Source organism: Macrotis lagotis, chromosome 7 (genome assembly GCF_037893015.1).
Source record: "Macrotis lagotis isolate mMagLag1 chromosome 7, bilby.v1.9.chrom.fasta, whole genome shotgun sequence".
NCBI classification, from domain to species: Eukaryota; Metazoa; Chordata; class Mammalia; order Peramelemorphia; family Peramelidae; genus Macrotis; species Macrotis lagotis.
The window spans coordinates 63,441,824-63,469,394 of NC_133664.1; the positions used below are offsets into that span (position 1 = coordinate 63,441,824).

At 35.5% G+C, this 27,571-nt stretch overlaps 1 protein-coding gene across 9 annotated transcripts in view; it reads left to right on the forward strand.

Moving 5' to 3' along the window:
* Positions 1–27,571, forward strand: part of KIAA1217 (KIAA1217 ortholog) — a 564,114-nt gene that overhangs the window by 69,682 nt on the left and 466,861 nt on the right. The window contains exon 1 of one of the 9 annotated variants that reach the window (XM_074193005.1): positions 12,495–12,599. The exons of the other annotated variants lie outside the window; for them this stretch is intronic. The gene's annotated coding sequence lies outside the window, so the exon portion shown is untranslated. Of the gene's footprint in view, positions 1–12,494; positions 12,600–27,571 lie in introns of those variants that run through there. 9 annotated transcript variants of the gene reach the window in all.

Below are 27,571 nucleotides of genomic sequence, written 5' to 3' on the forward strand. Positions count from 1 at the left end.
ATAATCTTCAATTTTGCTGAAGCTATTGTCCCAATTACTGATTCCACAGCATTTTCTAAGTAAACCATCAAGTCACTATTAAATGGAAACTAATGGAGCCTAAGTGTGTCCGAATATTTCAAGAAACATTCAAAAAAGATTTAAACCCTTTGTTCCACAAATGTGTAGTCACTGAAAAATTTTCTCCAATATAAGGGAATAAAAAAAAAGTTGGACAATAGATTATTTGTTATTTGTTCTTGTTGCTTGACTGTTAGAAAAGGTGAAAAAGTTTTTTGAAAGCCCTTTTGCTTAATATATCTCAGAATTTTCAAGTCAACTGCCTTAGTTGTTATATAAGAACTAAATGCTCTGAAGAATAGAAACAACATGGAAATAAATGAATAACATAGCTGAAATTGTCTACTTTGAATGGAAAGCCATTGATTTATGTAATAATGACAATAATAGCAATAATAATAAATTTGTAATAATTTTATTTTCATATTTTGCAATATAGTCTCTCATTTGAACCTCCCAGCAATTCTGAGAGGTACTTTTACCCATTTTATAGATAATGTAACTGAAACTCAGGGTAGATGACTTATGCAGGGTCACAGTTAATAATTGTCAGAATCATGTTTTGAATACAGGTGTATGGGGTGGCTAGGTGGCGCAGTGGATAAAGCACCGGCCCTGGAGTCGGGAGTACCTGGGTTCAAATCTGATCTCAGACACTTAATAATGACCTAGCTGTGTGGCCTTGGGCAAGCCACTTAACCCCATTTGCCTTGCAAAAAAAAAAAAAAAAAAAAAGAACTTAATTAATTTTTGAATACAGGTGTACCTGACTGCAAATCCATATTAGACTCCAAATGCACATTTTGTGAGTATTTTTCAACTGTCTCATCTCATATCATCAATTACTTTGAAAATCAATCATTAAACAGTATTCAAAGGTGTGATGGTATTGTTATCAAAATCATAATCTTCATCATTATTGGATCTTGAGTTGAAAGGGATCTTGGAGGCTGTCTAGTCCAGTCTCCTCCTTTTTCAAGCAAGGAAACTGAAACCCAGGGAGGCAGAGGTGGATTACTTATCCAGAGCTTCCTAGGTAGTAACTATTGTACCACACATGGTTGCACATTATTGTTTATCATTTTATTTCATTTTTTGTTATTTTGGAGTCTTTGGTAATGTCATCCCAAGAATTTGTCAAGAACACTGATTTTTTTCTGAGTCTTCTTCTTGAGCCTTCCCTTAGCAGCAGATAGAGTGGCCTGTGGCAGCCTGTCTTTCTGTCTTTATCTCATTGTTAAGGTATCTCTCCCCTTGGGCAAACTGGGTGGATTCCAGTGATGACTGAAAGACTCTAAGTGGGTGTGTTACTTCTGCAAAGCTAGACGCCCAGGCTTGTAGCACTGAGACCCTAAGTCCATGGGGCCTTTGCCTGCAAGGGATTTAAATGAACAAATGCTACTTTCAGAACATTCTCTGACCCTCCTCATTCTTCTTTGTAATGTCGTTCTTAGCAGGTTGACTCCTTTGTTAATCTCACATAGATTGAAAGATCTGGCAGGACTCCCAGGGCCTGAAGGAAGACCATGCTTAACCCTGTGCTTTAAAGTGAAATCCAGACCATCTATAGTGGGAATAAAAACATGATTATTACATACAAATATAAGTGTTTGAGAACCTTATTACAGTAAGTGGAACAGGCAAACAATTTGTGATTTCTAGTTTCCTTCATCTTAGGTAAAGAGGTCTTAAGGAGGCTGGGAGTTGAGATGATTAAGGTGGGGGACCCACAAAACAAATAAGTTTGAGTGGTAGAATTTAAATTAAATCATTTTGCCTCAAATCTAATACTCTATTCTCTACAGCATGCTCCTCATACCAGGCTTAAAGTTATGTTAATAAAGTCCAGGGTTGGTCCAATGGACACAAATAGTCTAGCTCAAGGATTTTGCTCCTGTAGCCAAGAGACTCCCAAGAGGTACATGAACCTGAATGAGGAAAAATTGCATATTTATATTTATGAACTTCTGGTTTCCTTATAATTGATTTAATTCTAATTATTATTATTAAAGCTATCATTTACATGATACTCTAAAGTTTACAAAATGATTTGCATATATGATCTCAATTAATCCTTACAATAATCTTGTAAGGATTCAGGACTATTGCCCATCCCCAGATAAAGAAACTGAGGCACAAAGTAGGAAATGGAAAGGGACAAAAAGAATAAGTATTTCTATATTGCTTACTATGTGTCCAAGAATTATATTAAGCACTTTTAGAATAACTATATCATGTTTGTAATACATAATTCATACATAATATTATATACATTACAGATATTATATTTATTAGTTTTCAAGTTATATCTTGCATATATTATATTATATATTTACTTTAATTATATTATGAGAAATTATTTGTATATAAGTTATCTAATTTGTTCCTCACAACAATCCTGGAAGAGAGGTGACATTATTATTCTCATTTGCAGTTGGGGAAACTGAGGCAAACAGAGGTTTGGTTTTTTGTTGTTGTTGTTGTTATTGTTGTTGTTTTTTAAGTAACTTGTCCAGGGTCACACAGTTATATCTATCTAAGGCTGAATTTGAACACAGCTCTTCCTTTGCTTTTTTTTAATGCCTTTTATTTTATACCTTTAAAAATATTCTGTCAAGAGATCTATATAGGTTTCCTCAGATTATCGGGAGGATGTATGATTTTTTTAAAAAAGTTAAGAATCATTACTCTAATTGAGTTATATTCTGGAGATAATTAAGTCATTGTCTTTTCTTCCACCTTCCTCATTGACTCAAATTTTCTAAACTACGGTCCTTTTGTTACTCCTCAATTTCCTTCTCTGGATTCATGTAATGATAAAGCCCCGAAAAAACTTTCCCCTTCAACTTCTTACTTATTTGTATATAGCTCTTACTTCTTCCACTAAAATGTCAACTTAGTGAGGTCAAAAGTTATATCTTGGGGCGGCTAGGTGGCGTAGTGGATAAAGCACCGGCTTGGAGTCAGGAGTACCTGGGTTCAAATCAGGTCTCAGACACTTAATAATTACTTAGCTGTATGGCCTTGGGCAAGCCACTTAACCCCATTTGCCTTGCCAAAAACCTAAACAACAAAAACAACAAAAAAAAAGTTATATCTTTTATCCTGTACATACAGATCAGGTGCTATATAGGGTTTGTTAAGTGTCAGATACATGTATTCAATACTCTTAAATCTACAAAAGAACCATTTTGAGATTTTTTTACTTATAAAAACTAACTTTTATAATTAATCACAATATAAATGATTGTTTTAAATCTTTTAAGAGACCCTATTTATTCTTCAAAATTCAAAAAAAAATGTATCTAAGAGCAGATCACTGAAAAAAAAAATATCGTAGAAAAAAGAGAAGTCTCCCTATAGAGCTATATCCCTGGCATCACTGTTGTCCTTTGTAGTCAAAGGGGACCAAAATAACATCATGATGTCAGGGTCAATGGGCAGTATGTCTTACTATAGTTGATCAGACCAATACAGTCTCAGAAGACTACCACAAGTCAATAAAAAAATAATCCTAGAATACTACTGGTCACTTAGAGAATCATGGAAATATTTGAAAAAATCATTTTAGTTCAAAAAGGAAGACTTCTGTCTTCTACCCTGCCTCAGTAATTTGATTATGTGCAATAGAAACAGTTTGGAAATAAACTACTGATTCCTTGTTGTATCGGAATGTTTTTGTTGATAGTTAGAACCAGGGTCTAGAATGATCCAAACAGAGATACAGGTAAAATACCTTAATTTAAAACAGATTGAGTCTAGGATTTGGTAATATCCTATGAGAATGGTGCATATAGAGCAGGGAATAAGTTCAGATTCCAAGACTTCTACTTTAAGACTTTTAGTTTCACCAAACTGGAAAAATTTCTGGTCAAGAAGCCAAACGATGATGAAGACAAGCTATTGAGGACAAATGGGAATGTCAAAGGACAATGTCCAATCCACAGAGAAATGTATTATTGCTCTAGGTCTTTGGATTCAAGGGGGGTTAGTCTGTAGTCCAAGACCTTAGATAAGTTTATTTATTTTCTACTCTAAAAAAAAACAAAACTAGGATTTTGGAAAGCCTCAGGCCTTCTCTTGTGATGTGACCTTTTTGCCTTTTTTTTTTTTTTGAAACTCATCTCCCGTTAAACTCTTTGATTGGTGTTCAAAACCTGAGGGCTTCAGTGACTCACAACTGCCTCCCAGGGAGCCTGGTTGGCTAATTTCTTTGAGGGAAGGTTAAGCCCTTATGCATATGTTTTTGACAATTTTGTTAAAACCACAAACATTTCAGGAAAAATAAACTCTAAAAGTACAGTGAAACTCTGGATAGAACTGTTTTACCACAGGAAGAGAAAGTAGTATTTAACCTTAGACAGCCTCTGATTACAGAATGATTGCATGTTGAATTTGCAGATCATTCTATACCATAAATCACTGCCATAGATTACTACGTGATATCTTTCCTTAGTAGCTATGTGCTAATTAATAGCTATTGGGTTCAATGATTGAAATAGGTAGTAATGATACTAATAGCTTTTGCTAGGTAGAATTAGTTTGCTTTGGGTTTTTTTTTAAGTAGGTTCAGATTTGTGATTTTATTGGCAAGGAGGTCTACGGGTATGGAAACTGCCTCCATTTGATGGAAGGGTCCCAATTAATGAGTTCTCTCTCCAACATTCAGATCTGCTCTGAATGTCCTTCCTGTGACCTTGCTAGAACTGGGAATTCAAGTTATGACTTAATTACTAACTGTGCGAGCTCTGCCTCTGCCCAAGGCCCCTCTGCTGCCTCTGCTTTTTGCCCAAGGTCTTTTTGTCTTCTAGTTACCAGTTATCATTGCCCACTGCTCCATCATGCTTATGGCCATCCTTGTCCTTTTAGTTTACATTAGAATTGGGGTCTGATTAGGACCTAATTACTTACTATCAGTACCTGGGGTCTTCTTTGACATCCGAAAGCCCTCCTTCACAAGCACATTTATAGCTTAATTTTAAGTTCTGTCCCTGGTGGCACTATCCCATTTTCTTGGTGGCAACTTTTTTGATATCTAGAGTCATCTTAAAAGAACTTTTTTTCTCTACTTCTTTTTACTTTGCCCAATATAAAGATCATGTATCAGATATCTCTTTGCTAGAGTATCACCCAACCCTCAGCCCACTGTGCCTTTAGTAAAATGCCTACTTGCCTGCAAGAAAGCCTGCATCTAGTGAATTCTTTATCAGACATGCTATTTGGAATCCCATCATTTCTTGGGGGGGGGGGGATGAGAATTCTAGCATACTGATATAAATCAGCAACATATTGTATAGATTTTGAGAGATTTTTTGGAAATAGCCTATCTTGCTGAGGGTCACACAGTCAAATTTCAAAACCTACAAGGCCAGTACTCACCTTTGTCAAGGTATATTTATGAAGGGTTGATCCTATATTTGATTCTTGCTTTTCCCATATCCCATGGAGACTTTTTTTAAGATTTTATTTATTTTGAGTTTTACAATTTTTCCCCTAATCTTACTTCCCTCCCCCCACCCCTAACAGCAAGCAATTTGCCAGTCTTTACATTGTTTCCATGGTATACATTGATCCAAATTGAGTGTGATGAGAGAGAAATCATATCCTTAAGGAAGAAACACAAAGTACAAGCGATAGCAAGATCAGACAGTAAGATATCAGTTTTCTTTCCTAAATTAAAGTTAATAGTCCTTGGTCTTTGTTCAAACTCCACAATTCTTTCTCTGGACACAGATGATATTCTCCATTGCAGACAGCCCCAAACTGTCCCTGATTTCTGCACTGATGGAACAAGCAAGTCCATCAAGGTTGATCATCACCCCCCCATGTTGCTGTTAGGGTGTACAGTGTTTTTCTGGTTCTGCTCATCTCACTCAGCATCAGTTCATGCAAATCCCTCCAGGCTTCCCTGAAATCCTGTCCCTCCTGGTTTCTAATAGAACAATAGTGTTCCATGACATACATATACCACAGTTTGCTAAGCCATTCCCCAATTGAAGACATTTACTTGATTTCCAATTCTTTGCCACCACAAACAAGGCTGCTATGAATATTTTTTCATCATCTCTTCAGGTATAGACCCAGTAGTGATATTGCTGGATCAAAGGGTATGCACATTTTTGTTGCCCTTTGGGCATAGTTCTAAATAACTCTCCAGAAAGGTTTGATGAGTTCACAGCTCCACCAACAATGTAATAGTGTCCCACATTTCCCACAATCCTTCCAACAATGGTCATTATCCTTTCTGGTCATATTGACCAGTCTTAGAGGTGTGAAGTGGTACCTCAGAGAAGCTTTAATTTGCATTTCTCTGTAATGATTTAGAGCAATTTTTCATATGACTGGATTGCTTTGGTCTCCTCATCTGTAAATTGCCTTTGCATATCCTTTAACCATTTGTAGTTGGGGAATGGCTTTTTTTAAAAATTGACTCAGTTCTCTGTATGTTTTAGAAATGAGTCCTTTATCAGAAACATTAAAGATTGTTTCCCAGTTTTTACTACATTTCTTTTGATCTTGGTTACAGTGGTTTTGTCTGTACATAAGCTTTTTAATTTAATGTAATCGAAATCATCTAGTTTGTTTTTAGTGATGTTCTCTATCTCTTCCTTAGTCATAAACTGCTTCCCTTTCCATAGATCTGACAGGTGAACTAGTCCTTAATCTTCTAATTTGCTCATAGTAATTTTTTTATGTCTAAATCCTGTCCATTTGGATCTTATCTTGGTATAGTGTGTGAGGTGTTGGTCAAATCTTAGTTTCTCCCATGGAGACTTTAAAGGGTATGTTTGCTTTGAATTGTTCAACTAAAAGAACCAAGATGAATATAGAACTAAGTAGGCTATAATTCAAAATGAATTATCTTTCAAAGGTTGACTGGTGGTGGTATATGTTCTCCAAGAGAAGATGCTGGTGGCAGTCATAACTAGGAATGCTGATTTTTAGGACAAATATCCTAAACCATACCCAGAGCAATGCAGCTTTTTGCTGGGGGGGGGGAGGGGGGAGGCCAAAAAGAATAGAGCTTCTAGAGGGGCAGCTAGGTGGTGCAGTGGATAAAGCACAGGCCCTGGAGTCCGGAGTACCTGAGTTCAACTCCAGCCTCAGATACTTAATATAATTACCTAGCTGTGTGGCCTTGGGCAAGCCACTTAACCCCATTGCCTTGCAAAATCCTAAAAAAAAAAAAAAAATAGAGCTTCTCTCACTTTAATCTCTCCTATTTAAATATAAATTCCCTATGGTTAGGTATGATTTTGTTTTCCATTACTAGTATCTCCAAAGGTTGATATTTATTAGGTGCTTAACAAATGCTTGTTGATTTGTTGTTGGAATGCATTCTTATTAAATAGTTATTAGAGTGTTCTTTGTTTCTAAACTTTTGAAGGACTACAAATGTCATGGAAACTCTCCAAATGTAGCAGCCAGGGCAATTCCCTGATCACCATATTTGGTAGAAAGTTAGCTGATATGCAAATGTGATGTCCAGGTTAACCCAGGCAGTGTGCCTCAAGAAAGGAAAAAGGATCCCCCTGCCCTGCATCAAATGCTTAACAACAAAATTCCAGTACATCTATACCAGAAAAAAATCATTTCATTTGTTTCAAGTGAAAGTGATTTTCCCCATAATCAAAATAAAGATGAATTAAAGAACCAAAGAGTACATACAGAAGTTTGTATTTTATCAATGTTGGCATTTCCTTTGGGGAAGAAAAGAATGTCCATTCAAGGAATAAGCGAGTTGTGGGGTAAGACCTTGAATTTGTGTAATTTAATGTTCCCAATATGTTTGACATATTGGATATTTGCATTTTTAGGGAAAAAAATGAAAATTTCTATAACTTGGACAGAAAAGTGATAGAGAAAGGATCTGGCAGTAAATAAAGCAGAGAGAAAATTTTTCAACTTCGAAAACTCAACTAAAATATGTAATAGTTAAGGGAGTTTATTTTTAATCTAAATTTACTCCGAAACCTTAAAGGTAATTTTTAAAATTCCATTAGCTTGTTAAGATTTCAAAGAATACATGATATTTTAGTGAAGATCTACTCTGCCCAAGTAATTCAGCAACCTTTAATTGATTTATGTCATGGGATTCTGTGATGGGGTTTTCATTTAATATGCCTTTATCACTGTGATTTTCCAAAGCTATTCAAGCGGATCCAAACAGTGGTGCCAGAAGGAAGCAAAAAAAAAAGTATCATCAGGATTTATGAAGTCCTGAGTGTGACACAGAAGATCCTAGGAGATACTAGTGACATGTCTACTCCTGCTTCCAGTTGGATAGAAACATTTCAGAAGAGAGTCACATGTGAGAAAGAAACAACTGGTGGAGAAGATAGTGTCAAAGTAAAGAATTTGGAGTTCTGAACCAGAGCTTAATCTATGGGAATTATAGACTTTTAGTCAGGAATGAAGTGCACTTAATGAGGGTTGAGAAGGAAATATTTACTTAGTGATAGACTAGAAGGTCAGAATGAGACATAAATTTTAAGAGATAGTGTGTAATTTGTTTTATACAGATGTAGTAATTTGTTGACAGGGAGGACATTTTTCTTAGCAGGGAGAAAAAGACTTTTTTGGAGGGGTGGGACTTGAGGGAAGGGATAGTGATTCTAAACAAAGGAAAGAAAGTGGGGGGAAAAAGCACACCAATGAATCATTAAAAAAAAATACAGGGGGTGGATAGGTGGCACAGTAAATAGAGCACTGGCTCTGGAGGCAGGAGTACCTGAGTTCAAATCCAGCCTCAGACACTTAATAATTACCTAGCTGTGTGGCCTTGGGCAAGTCACTTAACCCCATTGCCTTGAAAAAAAATTTTTTTTAATTAAAAAATAAAAAAATAAACAGAAGAAAATTAAGAGCAAGACACATATAAGAACTACCATGTTGAATCTGAAGTATGCAAAAACAAAATCCAAGATGTAAATAATGGAAATTCGTGATTTCTATGGAGTTGTCTTTTTCTCTTCTTTGAATAGCAAAATTTTAAATATATTGAATATTGCAATTTTAATAATTGAAATAAATAAGTGACATTAAGTGAATAAACATTTATTAGAGTTGGCTAAGTGACATAATAGAAAGCATGTTGGACCTGGAATAAGGAAAATGTGACTTTGTACCTGGCCTCAAACAGCTTAGTAGCTGTATGACCCTGACCAAGATGCCATCTGCTTCAGTTCCTTCATCTGTAGGGGCTAATGATAGTAAAGTGGGGCTAATAATAGTAAATAATAGCAATAATAAATTTATTATAAGTAATTTTAATAAATAGTTAAATAATTGAGATTTATAGCATTGCTTAATATTTGCTAATTAATTAGTGATAAGTAATTTAAAAATTAAGTAAATAATAAAATGGGACTAATAATAATATCTATCTCCCCGGGTTGTTATGAAAATAAAATGAAATAACATTTAGAGAGCATTTTGCTCACCTTTTAAAATATTACATTAATTCTAATTGTTGGTTTTGTGTGTCTAGCAGATGCTAGCTGCTGTGCTAACTACAAAGAAAACAGAAAGTGATCAAAAAAATAGGCACTATTCTCAAAGAGCAAACAATGTAATGGGCAAACTACATGCAAACTACATGCAAACCAGATATATATATATTAGATGGGAGATAATCTCAGAGGAAAGGTACTAAGACAGGGAAGACCAGAAAAGTCTTCAGAATATAATTGCTTAGAGATTTGCAGATCTAGCTAAGAGGACTGAAAATGATACAGGAAAGAGAAAACTGACTACATATGTCTACTATTACTTATATTCTAAGGTACAGCATAGGAAGAAAATTAGCAATAAAGGGACTTACTAATTTGCAGGATAGGTTGCCCTGAAATAAAGGCAATGGTACAGTTCATCAGTACAGTAGGGTCTAGATGCCTACATACAAACATATAGTAAATAGACTTAGAGATTATGAAACCAGTGGATTGGACTCTGCTAACATTCCTATATTGCTCCTCTATTGTGCTCAGCTTTGGGCAGCATCATTATTGGAATTCAATTCAGTTCCGTTCATTAAGCACCTACTCTGTGCAAAAAAAAAAAAAAAAATAAGATGGAGACATGATATACTTGCCAAGAAGGGAAAGAGTTATGATAACTGTCTGCAGAATTAGAAAGGTTGCCATATGGAAGAGGGATTAGGCTTGTTTCATAGAGCTAGAAGCAATGAATGAAAGCTATAGAGACAAATTTCATCTCCATATAAGGAAACACTTTCTAACTTCTAAAATTGTAAGTTAAATTGACTGCCTGGGGAGACAGGGAGTTTTTCATTACTAGAAATTGCTAGGTATAGCATGGATGACCATTGATAAGAGATGCTTGAGAAGATTCCTGCCCTAAGATTCTTTTCAATTCTCATATCTTCCCTCTGCAATACATCTTCCACACAGCTGCCAAATTCACATTTTTACCATGTCACTTGTACCCCCAAAAATTCTTCAATGACTCTATTGCCTCTAATATAAAATGAGAACACCTTGGTTTGACCATTAAGCCTTCCCTATCTGGCCCACTTTGATGTTTCCTATCTCATTTCATGTCATTCCCTTTCATACAAGCTCCATGGCCACTTTCTTGAAACACTAGTGTCATCTTCCTTATGTCTCTGTGACTTTGTACAAATAAGTCTAGAGTGAAATTACTATTCATTTCTGATGTCCTTCACAGCCCTGCTCAGTTGTCATCTCCCTATGTGAGACTTGGGCTGACCTCAGGGAGCTCCTTTGGCTCCCTATGTCCTCTAGGATCTGATAAAAATCCTTCTGCCATGTAAACCAGACCCCCTTCTTTTCAAGTATTCTTGCCTTTGGCTGTCCCCCATAACTGCAGTGTGTTTTCCCCTTTCTCATCTCTGACTCTTGCTTTCATTAAGCCTCAGTTGACATCCCACCTTCTATAAAAGTCATTGCTGGTCCTCCCAGCTGCTTGTGTCCCCAGGTTTTCAGATTACCTTCCATGGGTTCTCTATATATCTTGTATGGACCTAATTGGTTTTAATTTGTTATTCTCTTCTTGCCATCCCCATTAGCATGTGAGCAGTGAACAGAGTACCAGCCATGGAAACAGGGAGATCTGAGTTCAAAACTGGCCTAAGACACATGCTGCTTACTAGCTGTATGACCTGTGTGACCTTACCTAATTTAACTCAACCCTGGCTGCCTTGAATCCAGGGCCATCTCCAAATGTTCTCGTTCATATCTGTTGAATATGAATATTTTTGAGGTGATTCAGGTTGAGAAAGTGAAACTGGTGACTTAGCACAGCATCCCCCCCAAATCCAATTCATGTCCATCTTTGCCTTTATATATATATATATTATATATATATATATATATATATATATATATATATGCCCAGTTCTAAGCTCTGGGTATATGAAAAGGGGCAAAATATACTTCCTGCTCTTTGGAATCTCAGTCTGATGTGAAGATAACTTGAAAAAAAGTAGTATAAATAAGCTATTTGCAAGAAAAATTAAAGATAATAAACAGAAGGAAGACACTGAAATTAAAGGAAATAAGGAAAGGTTTAATATATGCTTGATGACTGACTGAATATATTCTTTCCAGAGGAATATAAGCTCCATAAAGGGCAGGCAGATAAGTATGTCAAAGAGAGTGTTGGACCAGAAAGCCTGAGTTCAAATCCAGCCTCAGATATCTTTTAGCTGCACCACCTTTCCAGAGAAAAATCATTTAACCTTTATCAGTCTCAGTTCCCTCATCTGTAAAATGCGGATCAAAATCATAACCCTACCTCCCAGGATGTGGTGAGGATCAAATGAGATAATATTTGTAACATATGTAGCATTTAAAAATATTTTTTTTCCTTCTTTCCTTAGTATCTATTATACCTAACATCAACAAGGAACTGAATTCTGTAATTAGCAAGTCAAGAAACGAGATGGGGAAAATTAAGAGGCAAACCTAAAGAAATTCTCTTAGGATCGAATCAAATGTTTGTTTTTAACATGTGCTTGCCACAGACTTGCTCCTTCACTGCCTCCATATTTTCATGGATGGTTGCAAAGACCAAAGAGTGCAGCTGTTATTGACTCGGTTTGGTGATTAGTGTAAATTCTCACCGAGAACGGCAATTTAACATGTGGCTGACCTTTTGCAGTGAGAAATGAAGAAGTGCAGTGTTAAGGCCACCAGACTGTAGCAGGATGTTTAATCAGGTTTTTTTTTTTTTTTTTGCTTGGAGAAATAGGAAGGAGATGATGTATTTAAGAAGATGACTTTTTATAGATCAGGATTTGGAGTACAATGGTAGATCAGATCTCTGTCCAGGGCAACTTCCTACTGGTCCCACTATTTTTAGTTGTTTTGTATTGACTTCTTCCTTGGGTCCTCCCTTGCTTGCTTTTTGGCCCGCCCCCCCCCCCCCATAACCCTCAGAGAGCATCTATTTTTCCTTCTTTAGTGCATCTTCTTCTTCTTCACTCCCCTTCACAGCAGTTGATTTTCCTCTTTCTTCGGAGCTCTCCAGGCTGAGCCCTTTCCAAGTGGTTTTTTGTAAGTGGTGAACTTGTTTCAGTTTTGGTGGTTGGGTATGACAGTGGAGAGGGAAGGACATTTGGGGACTAAGTTGAGTATGAGGTTGTTAAAAACAGCGGAGGGCAGCAGTTTCTTGTATTTTGGGTTTGGAAGGCTTGAGAAAAAAGAAGGGGGGAAAAAACTCTTCCCTGACTGCAGAACTTCCTGGTGGTCTGAAGCCTTTCACTTTCCCTATTGGTTCTATCTCTGATTATTCCACTAACATTACCAGATTGGGTTTGAAATGAGGCAAATGATGCAAATTTTAAACAATTTGGCCCAAGAATTCTGTTCTCCATTCTCTACAGTTCCCTGCATCTTAGAAAATTTGTCTTGGATTTTGGATTTTGTTTGGTTTTTGGAATAAATGTGGGCTGCCCATGGTCTCTCAGAGAAGAGTTCAGAGTTTCTAGTCATAACTATAAATAATATGCATGCTTTTTGAGGCCCATCTACTCTAATGGCCCCAGAAATTCCTCTTTGCAACTGGTTGCTATAGCAGAGGTTTTAAACAAAATTAGATATCAGATCAGCATAACAAAACCAATACAAAATTCAGAGGACTTGTTAAGAAGCAAGATCAGAAAAGGTTGCCTGGGGTATGAACTTTCTTTCTTTTTTTTTTCCTTTTCAAAGAAATTTGGACCCTAACCTAAAAAGAGATGAAAGGACTTGCTTGTAAAAAGGTTTCATTTACTTAAGTCTGTAAAAGAATCCGTGATTTTATCTGCGTGGGTACTTAATTCCTCCACTTACAATAGAGCCCCAAAACATGTTTGAGTGGTGATTCTTTCAGAGAATCTGCTTTCAAATCATATCTCTAACATTCTTTATGTGACTTTAAATATTTAACCTCCCTGGGCCTCAATTTCCTCAACTGTAAAATAAGAGAGTTGGAGGAAATGATCTCTCAGTTCTTTGATCCTATAATTCTCAACCTTAGCAATTCTTACCCATGTGCAATAAGTCATTCAATAAATTAAACATTTATTAAGTGCCCACTGTGTGCCAAACACTGGGGATGCAAAGAAAAATGAAAGACAGCCCTGCTCTCAAGGATCACTCTCAATCTATAGGAGTGGGGGGGGGGGGGGAGAAGGGGATGACAATATGAAAATAATTGTGTTTTGTAATAAAGCCCCAGAGAGGACCTACTTAGTGCATTTCAGGTTTTCCTGTTGTCCTATTTTAATCTCAAGAGGACCAGTAACATCTGGGTCACCATCTATTGTCTTGCCTTCTCATTAAATGATTGTCCCACCTCCTTTTCCATTTATGCACATCCTTTCATTTGTTAGTGGTTCTTCCTGCACTTTTCATCACTGGTAGCAGACTACCACCAGATTACAGACCCCATTCTCTTGCTCTTTGAATTTTTTGTCATTTTAATTCCTCTGAGGTCTTGTTGTTTCCAGTGTCATATCAAATGGCATCATTCTAGAATCAAATATAAATATTCACCCCAGAATTTAAAGTCCCTCTCAATTGAGCTTCAAACCACCTTTCCAACTTTTTTTACACCTTATCCCCCTTTAGATATTCTGCAGTTGAACCAATTGATCTTCTGATTGTTCTCCCAATATGACAGCTCTGCTCTTCATAGCTTTCTTTTCCTCATATCTGCTATTCCTTATATCAGACCCTATCTCTACACCTTTTCAGTCTTTTCCCATTGCTTGGAATGCAATGCATTCTTTCTTTATCTTCTACATTTCTTAGGTCAGGAACTACTTTCTATGTAGTTTTTTTCCTGATCCCTATAGCTAATAGTACCCCACCATGAAAAAAACCCCAAAACTTGCACTTATTTTTATAAATATTTTATATTTACTTATATGCATGTATGCTGGGACTGTTAGGTAGTACGGTAGAACAGGACTCCTGATCCTGAAATAGGAAGACTCATCTTCCTGAATACAAACATGACCTTAGACTTTCTAGCTGTGTGACCCTGGGCACTTATTTCTATTTACCTCAGGTCCTCATCTATAAATTGAATTCGAGAAGAAAAATGGCAAAGCACTCCAAAATCTTTGCCAAGAAAATTCCAAATGGGGCCATGGAGAGTCAGACATGACTGAAACAACTCAACAACAGGATGACTGTCTCATAAAAATATAAGCAGGGATTGTTTCATTTTCATCTTTGAAATAGTCCATGATTTGGACATATTAAATAATTGTTAAATAACAAGGTTTTTTGGTTTGGTAAATTTACAATTTACAATATAGCCTTTTGTAGCATCAAATAATTTGAAATTGATGAAAACACTTTTGCATTTTTTAGTATGAAATGTAGCCTATCCTCCTTATCCTTCTAACCCAAGCTCATTATCCAAATACATGCATATTAATATACTAATTCATCAGGCTATCTGTCCAACTGTTTGTTATAATTTGGGCAATAAGCATTTTTTTTATCCATTTTATTTTTCCACTACAGAAGGAGTTTTCTAAGGCATGTTTTTACTGTGACTTTTCCTGATAAATCTCTTAAATAATTAATGAAATTAGCATGAAGACATCTGTGAATAGGAATGTTTGGATAAACTTATCATTTGTTCAGGTATTGTGCAAATAATGTCATCCAGGCATTATTTGAGGAGATAGCCATGCATCGCTTTTATCATGTACCAAAATCTATGACATCCCAGAGAAAATTCAGAAGTTGGCCAGTCCTATTACAAATATAAAAATAGAACACTAAAACTAGGTAATGAGTCATAATATTTTTGGCTTTTTTTTTATAAGGGTGGTAAGTTATTGAAGTGAAGATACAGAAGATTGGGGCATGTGTGAAGGGAGACCACTCTGGTGGTGGTTTGTATTATCAGTATTCTCTTTATCATCAATAAACCATTCACACCATCAGTTCAAATATAGTTCAAATTTTTATTTGCAAATCAGATATGGGTAAAACCCAAATGTAGTCTATAATAACATGTATTATGGGAAGACTGGTAAAAATATCTATGTCTGAATCAAAAGAAAGGTTTTAATTGTATTTTAAGTATTTAAAAATCTACACTAAATATTATATTTTAATATGATCATTTTGTATAATATTTTTAGCATATACCTATTTATGATTTTCTTTTCAAAAAGGTCTCAGTTTAGGAGTACATTTTATATAAATGGATAGTTATATTCAAACCAATAATGCATTATATTCCTTATGCATACATTGTATAAAAAATACATAAGGAGATTTTGTCACTTTCTGAGTAGAGCTGTCCATAGTAAATATGGTTTAGAGCAGATCTCAGAGGAACTTCCTCCCTGGTTCACTCTACTGTTTTCCAGGATTGGTCTGAGGTGGGGAGGAAGAGTAATACATTGGTTTATTTATCTTCTTTACCAAAACATATTTTGGTTTTTATAGTATAAGAATGAAATTCTATTTGAGATAACACATAGGACCATAGATTTAGAGCTCAGAAGTCATCTGGTCCATTATGTCAAACAGGACCCATGAGCCAACACTTCTGAATGAGAACCAAATCAGATTAAAATAAGAGGGAGAGGGGGGCAGCTAGGTGGCGCAGTGGATAGAGCACCAGCCGTGGAGTCAGGATACCTTAGTTCAAATCCGGCCTCAGACACTTAATCATTACCTAGCTGTGTGGCCTTGGGCAAGCCACTTAACCCCATTGCCTTGCAAAAACTATAAAAAAAAAAAAATAAGAGGGAGAAACATTAACAAAATAAAAATACAATAACTCAAAGATAATATTTCATTTTGAAACTAAGTCAACATGTGCTCACAGGAATCCTTATATACAGATTAGTGGCCCCCATTTGTATATGACAGCAAATAAAACTCCTTCATTTTATAAATGAGGAAGTTAAAACCCAGAAAGTTAAGTGTCTTACCTATAGTCACACGGGTTTTTAATGATTGAACTGGGAGGGGGGGCGACTAGGTGGCACAGTGGATAGAGCACTGGCCTTGGAGTCAGGAGTATCTGAGTTCAAATCTGGCCTCAGACACTTAATAACTATCTAGCTGTGTAGCCTTGGGCAAGCCACTTAATCTTATTTGCCTTGTAAAAACCTAAAATAAAAAAATGATTGAATTGGGATCTGAAACTGTCCTCTAACTCCAAACTTACCATTCTTTCCACCCTACTGAATGGCAAAGTTCAATTCTGGAAGTTCCTGGGGGTCTTCAACTCACAAACAACATACTGATTCTTCAAAGTTTCCTTTTATATAGATCCAAATTTAGAATCTAGTTTGAGCAGATGTCCCTTAACAAATAAATGCTAACCATGCATAATTCCATGGCTATATTGCATGCCTTCTTTGAGAAGTGCATATTACTATTCTGCTCAGAATGCTATTTTCAAATGGTAAAATAGCAAAAATCAACCTTATCATTGTAAATATGGTGATTTTAGCAAATAGGAGACTTCAAGATTCTAAACTTTTAAAGATCCTTGTTTTTGTTGATATGAGTATGCAATAAAGAACATCATTCCTCCATACCCACCCCCTAGTAAATTATCTTCATGTCAAGAAAAAAAAATTCATCTCTTGATAAACAATCTTTCAGAACTGCATCTCCCTGAGTTTCAAGGCTAGAATTTGGCAACAGGAACATAATCCATTGCTGAACAGTTTTTCTATCTTGGGTAGAAAAACATAGTTTAGTGTGGGAAAAGCTATAGCTTCAAATATCAGTTTTGCTACATACTGTGTGACCCTGAACAAGATGCTTAATCTCCTTGGATCTCTATTGCCCGTCTATATAATTAAGTAGTCAGACTAAATGATCTCAGAGGTCAGCTCTAGATTTGTGATCCTAGAACCCTTTAGATTTTGTGCTTGTATCTTAGGTTTTATGGAACTAATCTCCAGGATACCATTCAATGCCTTATCATAAGAGTAGGTAGGACTCAGGAGAAGGAAGCTATTACTTAATTGCCTTAAATAAAAATAGCAATATTTAGAGGTAGAAAAAGTATTGGGAGTCCAGAAGAGTTTAGTGCTTATTGTTAGCAATGGATTTTTTTCCTGCAAGTTTCCAAAAATAAGTTGCTTTTGAACAGAGACCAAATATGGAATGTTTAGCCCTAAAGGAGAACTCCCCCCCCCCCCGAGTTTTAAATGACTAAAACTGCTTTCCGTTCTTAACTACAGCATTCATTACTATGAATAGATTTTAAAATTCCCCGTGCATGCATTTTAACTGAGCTTGACAGAATACATATGGAGTATTATGTGGAAGGATCCACAGGCTTCCGATGATAATCTTTTATCATATATAAAAGTGTCATAAGAAAAGAAAATCACAAAAGTTATCTTTGTATTTTTCTCTTTTACATTTAGCTATATTTCTTGCTTCTGGGTCCTGTTCATTTTTCTTTCCCAACTGAATAAATATCCCTATTTCCATAAAATGGGCTTTCTTGACCTCTCAGACCTTAATTTATTTTATGTTTATCTTGCTGTATTAGGATAATATAGATGCTGCAATGAAATTATGTTTTTTTTGGTTAAAAAAAACCCTCATATTGTACATGACAATCTTTGGTGGGATTTGCAGGCAAGTGGGATTATTTTTATAAAATCTTACAGATTTAAAAACATATGGTGTAAAAAGTTGCAGCATGTGAGATATATTGAGTGCCAGATTGACACTAGTAAGATCTAGATTCAAGTCAGCCTTCCGATGGCTTCCTAGCCACCTGACCCCAAGCAAATAAATTAACCTTTCCCTGCTTTACCCACCTTCTCTACTAAATCAGAGAGTACCTTCTTTCATCCTTGAGAAAGTTGGAGTCAAGGTTATTCCAGAAATATAATTCATGTTTTCTGCTTCTTCTATAGTTTACTCTCCAACAGTTTTGTGAGTAGGAACTCAGATCCTAGAACTAGAAAGAACTTCAAAAGTTTTTTGAAGATGAGAAAAATGAAAAATGAAAAAAAAAATCCAGGGAAGTAAAATGACTGACTCAAGATTACAACTGGAAAAATGGAATTTATCCTCCTTTAATAAATGAGAAAACTGAGATTCAGAGAACCTGTGACTTATCTACAGTCATAAAACTAGTAATTATTGGAGTCAATATTTTGAATTGAGGGGTTGTAATTCCAAGGTAAAAGTCTTTGCAGTCACTAGCACATTGCCTGGTCATATTAAGTACTTAATAAATGCTGATGGATTTATTACTTTCTACTAGCCTATCCCTAAAAGCTTCCTATGCTGGATCATTCATCTCCATGAAAAGTCCTAATTATGGAAAGCATGTTCCCAACACTGTTGAAATCATAGGTCCTAGGTGTATTTGCATATGGTAGAAGAGATTTTACCAAAATGAAACTTTATAAAGAGAAATAATATCTAATTTCCTTACACTGAGCCCAATGAGAATGTTTTATGTGAGACATTAAAGGCAGTATGTCCGTAAATATGTACAGCATTATGTTTTGAATGTATCTGTTTTGCTCATTGTGGGACAAAAAAAATATCTAGGAACAAGTCTCCATTATGAAATGCTATTTAAAATCTACGTGGTTGCATTAGAAGTTTCTCTAAACCATTTGGAATAATTCCTATGTGTAGCGAGAGATTCTATAGTAAGCTCTGTATTTCTGTTCAAAAAAGAAAAGATTTTTAATTTTTGTGTGTGTCCTGGACCCTTTTGGCAATCTGCTAAAACCTATGAAACTCTTCTCAGAATAATGTTTTAAAAAAACAAAAATAAAATACATAGGATTACATGGAAAACAATTATATTTAAGTGAAACATATTTTTCCCATCCACACCCATGTACTCCCTAAAACCCATCCACAGTCTTCTTACAGGGAGGTGGGGGGGAATGTTCATAAACCCCATGTTAAGAACCCCTATAATAGAGGAAAATCTATATGAATGATACATAGTCATAAAGGGCAGAAGAGATCCCTTTCCAAGGATCACTCTGGCTCATGTGGGCTAGAGTATGGGCACTGGAATATAGACTCAAACCAAGACTGGTAGATGGTGACTGAGACAAGATTTGCTATATTCTGTAACAACCCTGCCTGGAGTCATTCACTCATTCACCACATAACTATGAAGTGGTAATAGCTGTATTAGATGTTCAGGTACCATGTTGATGATTGTCAGGTGATCAGGTTAACTAACCTAAGGAAATATCCACCAGGTCATATAAGGAAAAATAAAACACTTCATATTGGAAATAGAGTGGAGTCAACTCTACCTCCCCCAAGGATGAATCTTGGATTACTTAGAGTAGAATTTGGAACCATTTCAGTTTCCTGGGATAATCTGGTGCTGTTAGATGTCTTCCAGTACTAAGCAAAAGACCAACATTAAATCAAACTGCAGGAAACCCAAATACTATGATTATTTGAAGAGCTGGGAAAAGAGGTTCTTGAGAAGGTGAACTTTTATCACAGTATCCTTCATTTCAAGATATTGCCTGAAATTTCGCCATTCAAGATTTATTCTTTATTTTGCTAAAAGGATGTCCTTGACATCCTTTTAAAAACAAGCAAACAAAAATCTGAAAGAGATAATTTTTAGTAGTTATTGATCCCTTAGCATTAAATAATTTTTAAAATCTAATTTCTTCCATAACAGAAGAGTGTAGGGGCAGTTAGGTGGTGCAGTGGATAGAGCACCAGCCCTAGAGTCAGGAGTACCTGAGTTCAAATCCCGTCCCAGACACTTAATAATGACCTAGCTATGGGACCTTGGGCAAGCCACTTGACCCCATTGCCTTGCAAAAACAAAGCAAACAAAAAAAAAAAAAAAACCAGAAGAGTCTAGATTACATCAACACATTAGATGCCTGGAAATAGGAAGGATGCTAGGAATGGGGGAAAAGTATAGGAAATAAAAAGTGGGGGACATTAAAGAAAAATTTAGCCAGAACCCTGTGCTGCCTCTCAGAATTGAATGAGGCTTTAGATATGACCTAATAAAGCCCATTCCCTTTAGAGATGAAGAAAGTGAGGCCCAAAGAGATGAAATTATTTACCAGAGATAATTCATGGCATAGCTGAAACTAGATTCTAAGACTTTTGACTCCCTGTCCAATGTTTCTTCCAACAGACCATAATGACAATGACATCTATGTATCATTTTCAAAGGTCCAAGAATAATAATTACTCTCTTGATAACCAAAAAGTTAAAAAATAATCTATGGTCACAGGAAAAGAGCAAATACACTAAGTTTGGTGCCTGAAGATTTTTTTTTTCCATCTTAGTCTTTACTAGACTGGGGAGTGCTTTGGTTCTTGGATGTGGGCGGTAGACTTAGGTTTTTAGGAAACAGTTTTCTTTTATCTCTTTCTTTTTTTAATGGACACATACAGGATATCACGTGCTTTGAGTTTATGGTATTTTGATATATCTTTATAGTATTTTAAATGCTATTTTGACTATTTCACATTTGTATTAAGTACCCAGATTGCAAATGGTAGTGAGGCACTATAAAAATAAAATTTTATTATTGTTGTAAATATCCATCATTGGAAAATGAACACTTGCTCTCATATCCACTTCCCCTATCTCTCATTTGCTGGAGAGGTTCTGAGCCTCTGAGAATCTTGCCATGTGAACTGGCATGTAAAATATTTGCAATTTATGTCAAAGCTGAGAGATAATGAATGACAGAAAACCTTTCTCTGGTGAAATAGCATTTTGTGTTTCTTTATGCATGGAATAGATGGAAACAAGTAACGGTTTTAGGAGTAATGATGGCCTTTACCAAGTAGACATTATGTTACATTGGTGAGTCTTCAAAATCCTACTTTCAGACCAGTAATTCTTTTTATAGCCTAAATAAGGCAGAACTTATTATGCCTCTTTTCTCCCTATTCTGTTTTTAAGCAAACTATGCTCTCATACTTTTATCCACTTTTTGGGAAAAAGATGTAATTTTTGTTATCTATAACTTTATTTTAAATCAATATCAAATACTTTTGCAGGAGCTTGAGAAATTCAGATAGAATTTTTTTTCTTATGAAAAAAACATGAGCTTGGAATGGTGCTATACACCTGTAATCCTATCTACCATGGAGGCTAACAGAGCTCTTGAAAATTCTGAGCTTCAGGCGGCTATGCCAATTGGACAGCCATAATAAATTCAACATTAACTTAGTGAGTTCCTAGGATCAGCGGTCTACCAGATCATCTAAGGAAAAATGAATCAGTTCAGATTGGAAACAGAGTGGAGTCAACAATTGAAATCAAGTCTATAATTAGTTTCAGCACTTCCAACCTGGGCAGAAAGGGGAGACTCAGATATTTAAAAATGAATGAATGAATGAGTGAATAAATGGATGAATAAAATTTTTCCCATGAACTGTGAGATATTTGGAATACTGCTTGGTGAGAGACAAATATACCTAAAGTATTTTGCATCATCAAGGGAAAATGGATGGCTATTGGCAGTAAAACCTACCTTTCCTATTATATTTCAGTACCATTTTGAATAGCCTTTGACTACTTACTGCTATTTGCCAGAGAGCCTATTTATAATTATTTTGAACTAACTTCTAATATTTTCTTTCAATCTTAGACAGAATCTTGAATCCCTATTAGCATATCCGCTAGTCATATTTGTGAAATGCCAGTCATTGATCAGGTTAGACATCATAGAAGCCACTTCAATAAACAGCTTCTTTAAGACTTCATGATCTTCCTGGTGGCTTTCTTGTTCCTTCTGGGATTTGTTATTTACAGCTGTGTTGGAAGCAAATGTCCATTTTTCAGGGTATTAAAAAAACTCAGGATTGCAAAGTCTCTGTAGATTGAATCTTAAAAGTATGAAGCAACATCATGGGCAAGAGTTCATTTCAGTTCCTATTGCTGTGTGATTTGTAGTTCTGCCTATTTAGCATCTTCCTCTGTATTTACTTGGTGTAATTAACTATAAACATTAGGAGAAATAAAAATGCATCATGTTTACATGAAACTTTTTCCCCTCCACACAGTGCTGATTTTTATCTAGTCCATTTTTACTTCCTTCATTTAAGAAGGGAACAGATAAAAAAAATCCAGTTTATAGAGATAAAGTAACTGATATTCAAAAAGCTTAAATGACCTGTTGCAATTTATACTAAAGAATAATTAAGTCTAGGAATAATGGGAGCTACCCCAACTCTTGATTTGTGTGCCCTTTGCAAGACCATAACCTTTTAATTGAATGTGCTTGACTCCTGCTATTCATTCTTCTACCTTTCCTTATATTTCAGTACCATTTTGAATAGCCTTTGACCAATTACTGCTATTTGCCAGAGAGCCTATTTATGATTATTTTGAACTGAGTAACTTCTGATATTTTCTTTCAATCTTAAACAGAATCTTGAATCCCTATTAGCAGATCTGCTAGTCATATTTGTGAAATGCCAGTCATTGATCAGGTTAGACATCATAGAAGCCACTTCAATAAACAGCTTCTTTAAGACTTCATGATCTTCCTGGTGTTTTTCTTGCTCCTTCTGGGATTTGTTATTTACAGCTGAATTGGAACCAAATGTCCATTTTCAGAGTATTAAAAAACCCCAGGATTGCAAAGTCTCTGTAGACTGAATGTTAAGAGTATGAAGCAATATCATGGGCAAGAGTTCATTTCAGCTCCTATTGCTGTGTGTGACTTGTAGTTCTGCCTATTTAGCATCTTCCTCTGTATTTACTTGGTGTAATTAACTATAAACATTAGGAGAAATAAAAATGCATCATGTTTACATGAAACTTTTTTCTCTTCCACACAGTGCCGATTTTTATCTAGTCCAGTTTTACTTCCTACGTTTAAGAAAGGAACAGATAAAAAAAAATCCGGTTTATAGAGATAAAGCAACTGAGATTCAAAAAACTTAAATGACCTGTTACAGTTTATACTAAAGAGTAATAAAGTCTAGGAATAATGGGAGCTACCCCAACTTTTGACCCGTGTGCCCTTTGCAAGACCATAACCTTTTAATTGAATGTGCTTGACTCCTGCTATTCATTCTCCTATCTTTCCTTATATGTCAGTACCATTTTGAATAGCGTTTGACTGCTTACTGCTATTGACCAGAGAACCTATTTATAATTATTTTGAACTGAGTAACTTCCGATATTTTCTTTCAATCTTAAACAGGGATGTTGAACACTTCAATTTCTAATATATTAGAACTGAAAATCTGGGATCCTAGAATACCACGATCTCTATTCACAACTATGAGTCAATGGAAAGATGCGTGGTGGACATAAATAGAGAGCATATGATCAAAAAAGAAGTAGAACTTACCAGCATGACATGAAAGCTGTAATATCTTAGCCAGTGTTAAAAGAAGCATAACATCCAGAATAAGGGAGATGGTTCTGTTCCTTTGAGATGACATCTGGAGTATTATGTTTAGTTCTTGGCGCAACATTTTAAAAAGGACATTGATCAGCCAAGAAGTTCACCAAATGGCAAGGAAACTGGACAACATCATATAAGTGACAATTTCAGGAATTATGGTGATTTAGATTAAAAGGAAAAATATTTGGGGAAAACAATGAAGGTTACAATGAGGCAGATTGGGGCTGATATATGGAAAAATTTCCCCACCATTAGAACTGTGCATAAATAAAGTGGGCTGATTTGGAAAGTGGTGGGTCATTCTTCAATAGAACTCTTCAACCAAAGGTTAGATCATCCCTTACTAAGAATGCTACATTGGGAGATCCCTGTTCTGGTACAGGTAGGACTAGAGGTTTATCTAAAGACTCTTCCGAGTCTTAGTCTCTCTGATTCTTTGACTTCATAGCTTGCTTCATGAAAAATGAATCTTTTTTTATGAAAGTATTAGGGATGATAGGACCTTGCAAATATTAGACATTAAATAAAAGTGAATGAACAAATGTAAAAAGGCATAAAACTGAACACTTTGTATTGACAAATTTCTAGCTAGATATGAGAGGAAAGTAATTAGCAAAAATTAATTGCCAAAGAGTAAGATAAACTAAGCATATGGGACAGGTTATGTTTCATAATTTTGACTTTGCAGACTCAGCACTTTAAAGACGCTTTTTCTCTCTCTCAGTTCCTTTTCTAAAATTTAAATAAGATTCAGAGTTTCAGGGGTCCAAATTTAAACCAGATTAAGGATCAGCTTCAGGGGTCCAAATAGTAAGATTTATATACAGTGTGTGTCTAATGTTTCAGATCTCTACTTAAGCTCAATTCTTTTATCATAAATTGTCTATTTCTTATTTTTATCTTTTTTAATGCTACTATTGGACAGCTAGGTGGCACAGTGAATAGAGCACCAGCCCTGGAGTCAGGAAGACCTGAGTTCAAATCTAACCTCATACACTTATTAACTATATGATCCTGGGCAAGTTGCTTAACCCCAATTGCCTCGAATAGATGATTCTATTAAAGTGGTTAAAGTTAAACATAAACCATTATGTTGAAACAGAAAAAAAAATAACTAAGAGGAAATAAATATCTATGATAAAAAAACTATCTCTGGTACTCTTAAGTACCTATTTAACTATCTTTTTACATATTAATTTTTCACAGAGACATCTAGATGGCATGGTGAACTTAGAACCCCCCAAATTGGGTTCAAATCATGCCTCAGACACTTGCTAGCTGTCTGGATAAGTTACTTAACCACTCTGAGTCTCCATTTCCTCATTTATAAATTGGGAATAAAAATAATCTACCTCCCAGGATCATTGTGATGATCAAATGCAGTACTTTGCAATTTGTAAATGCCAGCTGTCATAAACATTATTATTTTCTTTCATCAATAAACTTTGAATACTAACTTGATCTCAGGTATATCTTGCAAGGCAATGGGGTTAAGTGGCTTGCCCCAAGGCCACAGAGCTAGGTAATTATTAAATGTCTGAGGCTGGATTTGAACTCAGGTACTCCTGACTCCAGGGCTGGTGCTCTGTCTACTGCGCCACCTTAGCTGCTCCCTTATCAATGTACTCTTAAACTGATTCTCTCTCAGCGACTTTTGAAACTTCTCTTAATCACAAGCAATCAGTTCTCTTCCCTTCCATACAGTTAAAAGATCTTCTTCATCTTTTCACTATATTCTTTAGAAGAGATAGGTAAGTGTAACACCTTACATTTGTATGGTGCTGTACAATTTAATAAACATTCGTTCATTCATTATGTCACAATTTAATAAACATTCTTTCATTCATTATGTCATTTGATTCTCATAAGTCTGTGAAGAAAGAATAATACAAGTTGAAAGATGAAAGTAGATCATTAGCCAAGAGTCATATAATGAAAGATCTTTATTACAGATTTATTACATATTACATATGAAGTATATAGAAAAACCAAGTCTTCTATCTCCTAATTCAGAACTCCTGCAATGCCTCAATGTCTCAGCTACAAAGAATTTCTTTATACCTAGAAAGCATAAGCAAATAGGTTCTCTATCTGCCAACTTATTTTATTTTTTTAAAGAGAATTTCCCTCCATCCCATTGGCTCCTGAGCTGGGAACGCATTCAAAATACTTTATAGAGAATAACTGGGGCCAAAGAACTTAATTTTCCTTAACAGCTTCCACAGCAGTGACTTCTATTCACAAACTGCCTCTGACACAGAATTCCCAACACTATTTTTCTCCTAGTTATTTGGAGCTCCGACGCCGAATTAAATATTTAATTTAAAATAAAGGGTTTGGTTTCTTTTTAATAAAACCTTAAAATTTCTTCCACTCATTTTTATGACAGTTCTGAGGTGTGAGAGTATTTTGAGAACTAGCAGATGATCAGCAGTGGAGAGGGCAAGGAGAATGAGGACTGAGAGAAATATTATGGACCTGGCAAAGAATGGGTAATGGAAGTCTTGGAAAGAGGTGTTGCAAGGAGAGTGATTGGCAAAAAAGGAAGGTTCCAGAAGAGTAAGAAAGGAATGCTATACTATGCCATGTCTCTGAATTTTTGAAAATGAGTTAAACCTGAGTTCTATGAGAGACTATATCCTGCCTTTCCTACATCCAATATGTTGGTCTTTAATAATATTCAAGGGTAAGCAAAAGTTTCTATTGTTTTCAGGCAATCTATGACTTAATAGAAAATTCCTAGGAAGTGACCTGAGATCTACAAATTTATAAATGACTTTCCCAGAGTCATACAGCCAGCAAGCATCAGAGGGACAAAGTTAGTCTACTGGTCAGGCAACAGGTTGCCTCTCTCTCTGCTATGTTGCCTTGCTTTGAAATTAATGGTACATTTTTAAAAAGACATGTCACTGAGCATGGGGTCCTTTGCTAAGCATGGAAAAAACCAACCTTACAAAAGAATAGAAATGCTTAAAGGATTAGCTCTCTTCTTCTGTACATTTCTGTGGAAAAACATTTTTAAGCTGGGATCCATGAACTTTTTTTAAAAAAAAGTTTCATTAACTGTATTTTAATGTAACTGAACTCCTTTGGAATTGTTTCTATGTTATTTTGTTTTATTTCATGTATTCAAAAACATTATTCTGTCATGGGATTCCTATTTAGGCATTGGCACACATACACACACATTAAGAACTCCAGCTATGGATAAATCTAAAACTTCATAACATTTCTCAGCCTCTATATGCATCCTGGCCCTTGACAAAAATTGACTCTTCCTTTTTCTCAATCTTTCAACTTATTGCAAAGTCCTGCTGAAAAATAAATCATCCAGTCCAATATGAGCAAAATCTGCCCTTGGCCTTTGTGATAAAAGCTCAGCATATGTTATATAGAAATCACAATTTTCAATTGCTTGTAGGTTACTACCTTAAATAGCATTCATAATTCCTGACCCTGCTGTGACCAAAACTGAAATGTTAAAAGTTTTATTTCCTTGAGAAGCTTGCTTTTAAATACATTGATTACCCTAGCCCCAAAAGTCTATAAATTCTTACTTTTAAAGTTCATCTGTATTTGTTGTTTAAGATGTTTTGTTTTTATTAATGTGCCCCTAAGATCTTTTATTCAAAAGATACCATCTGT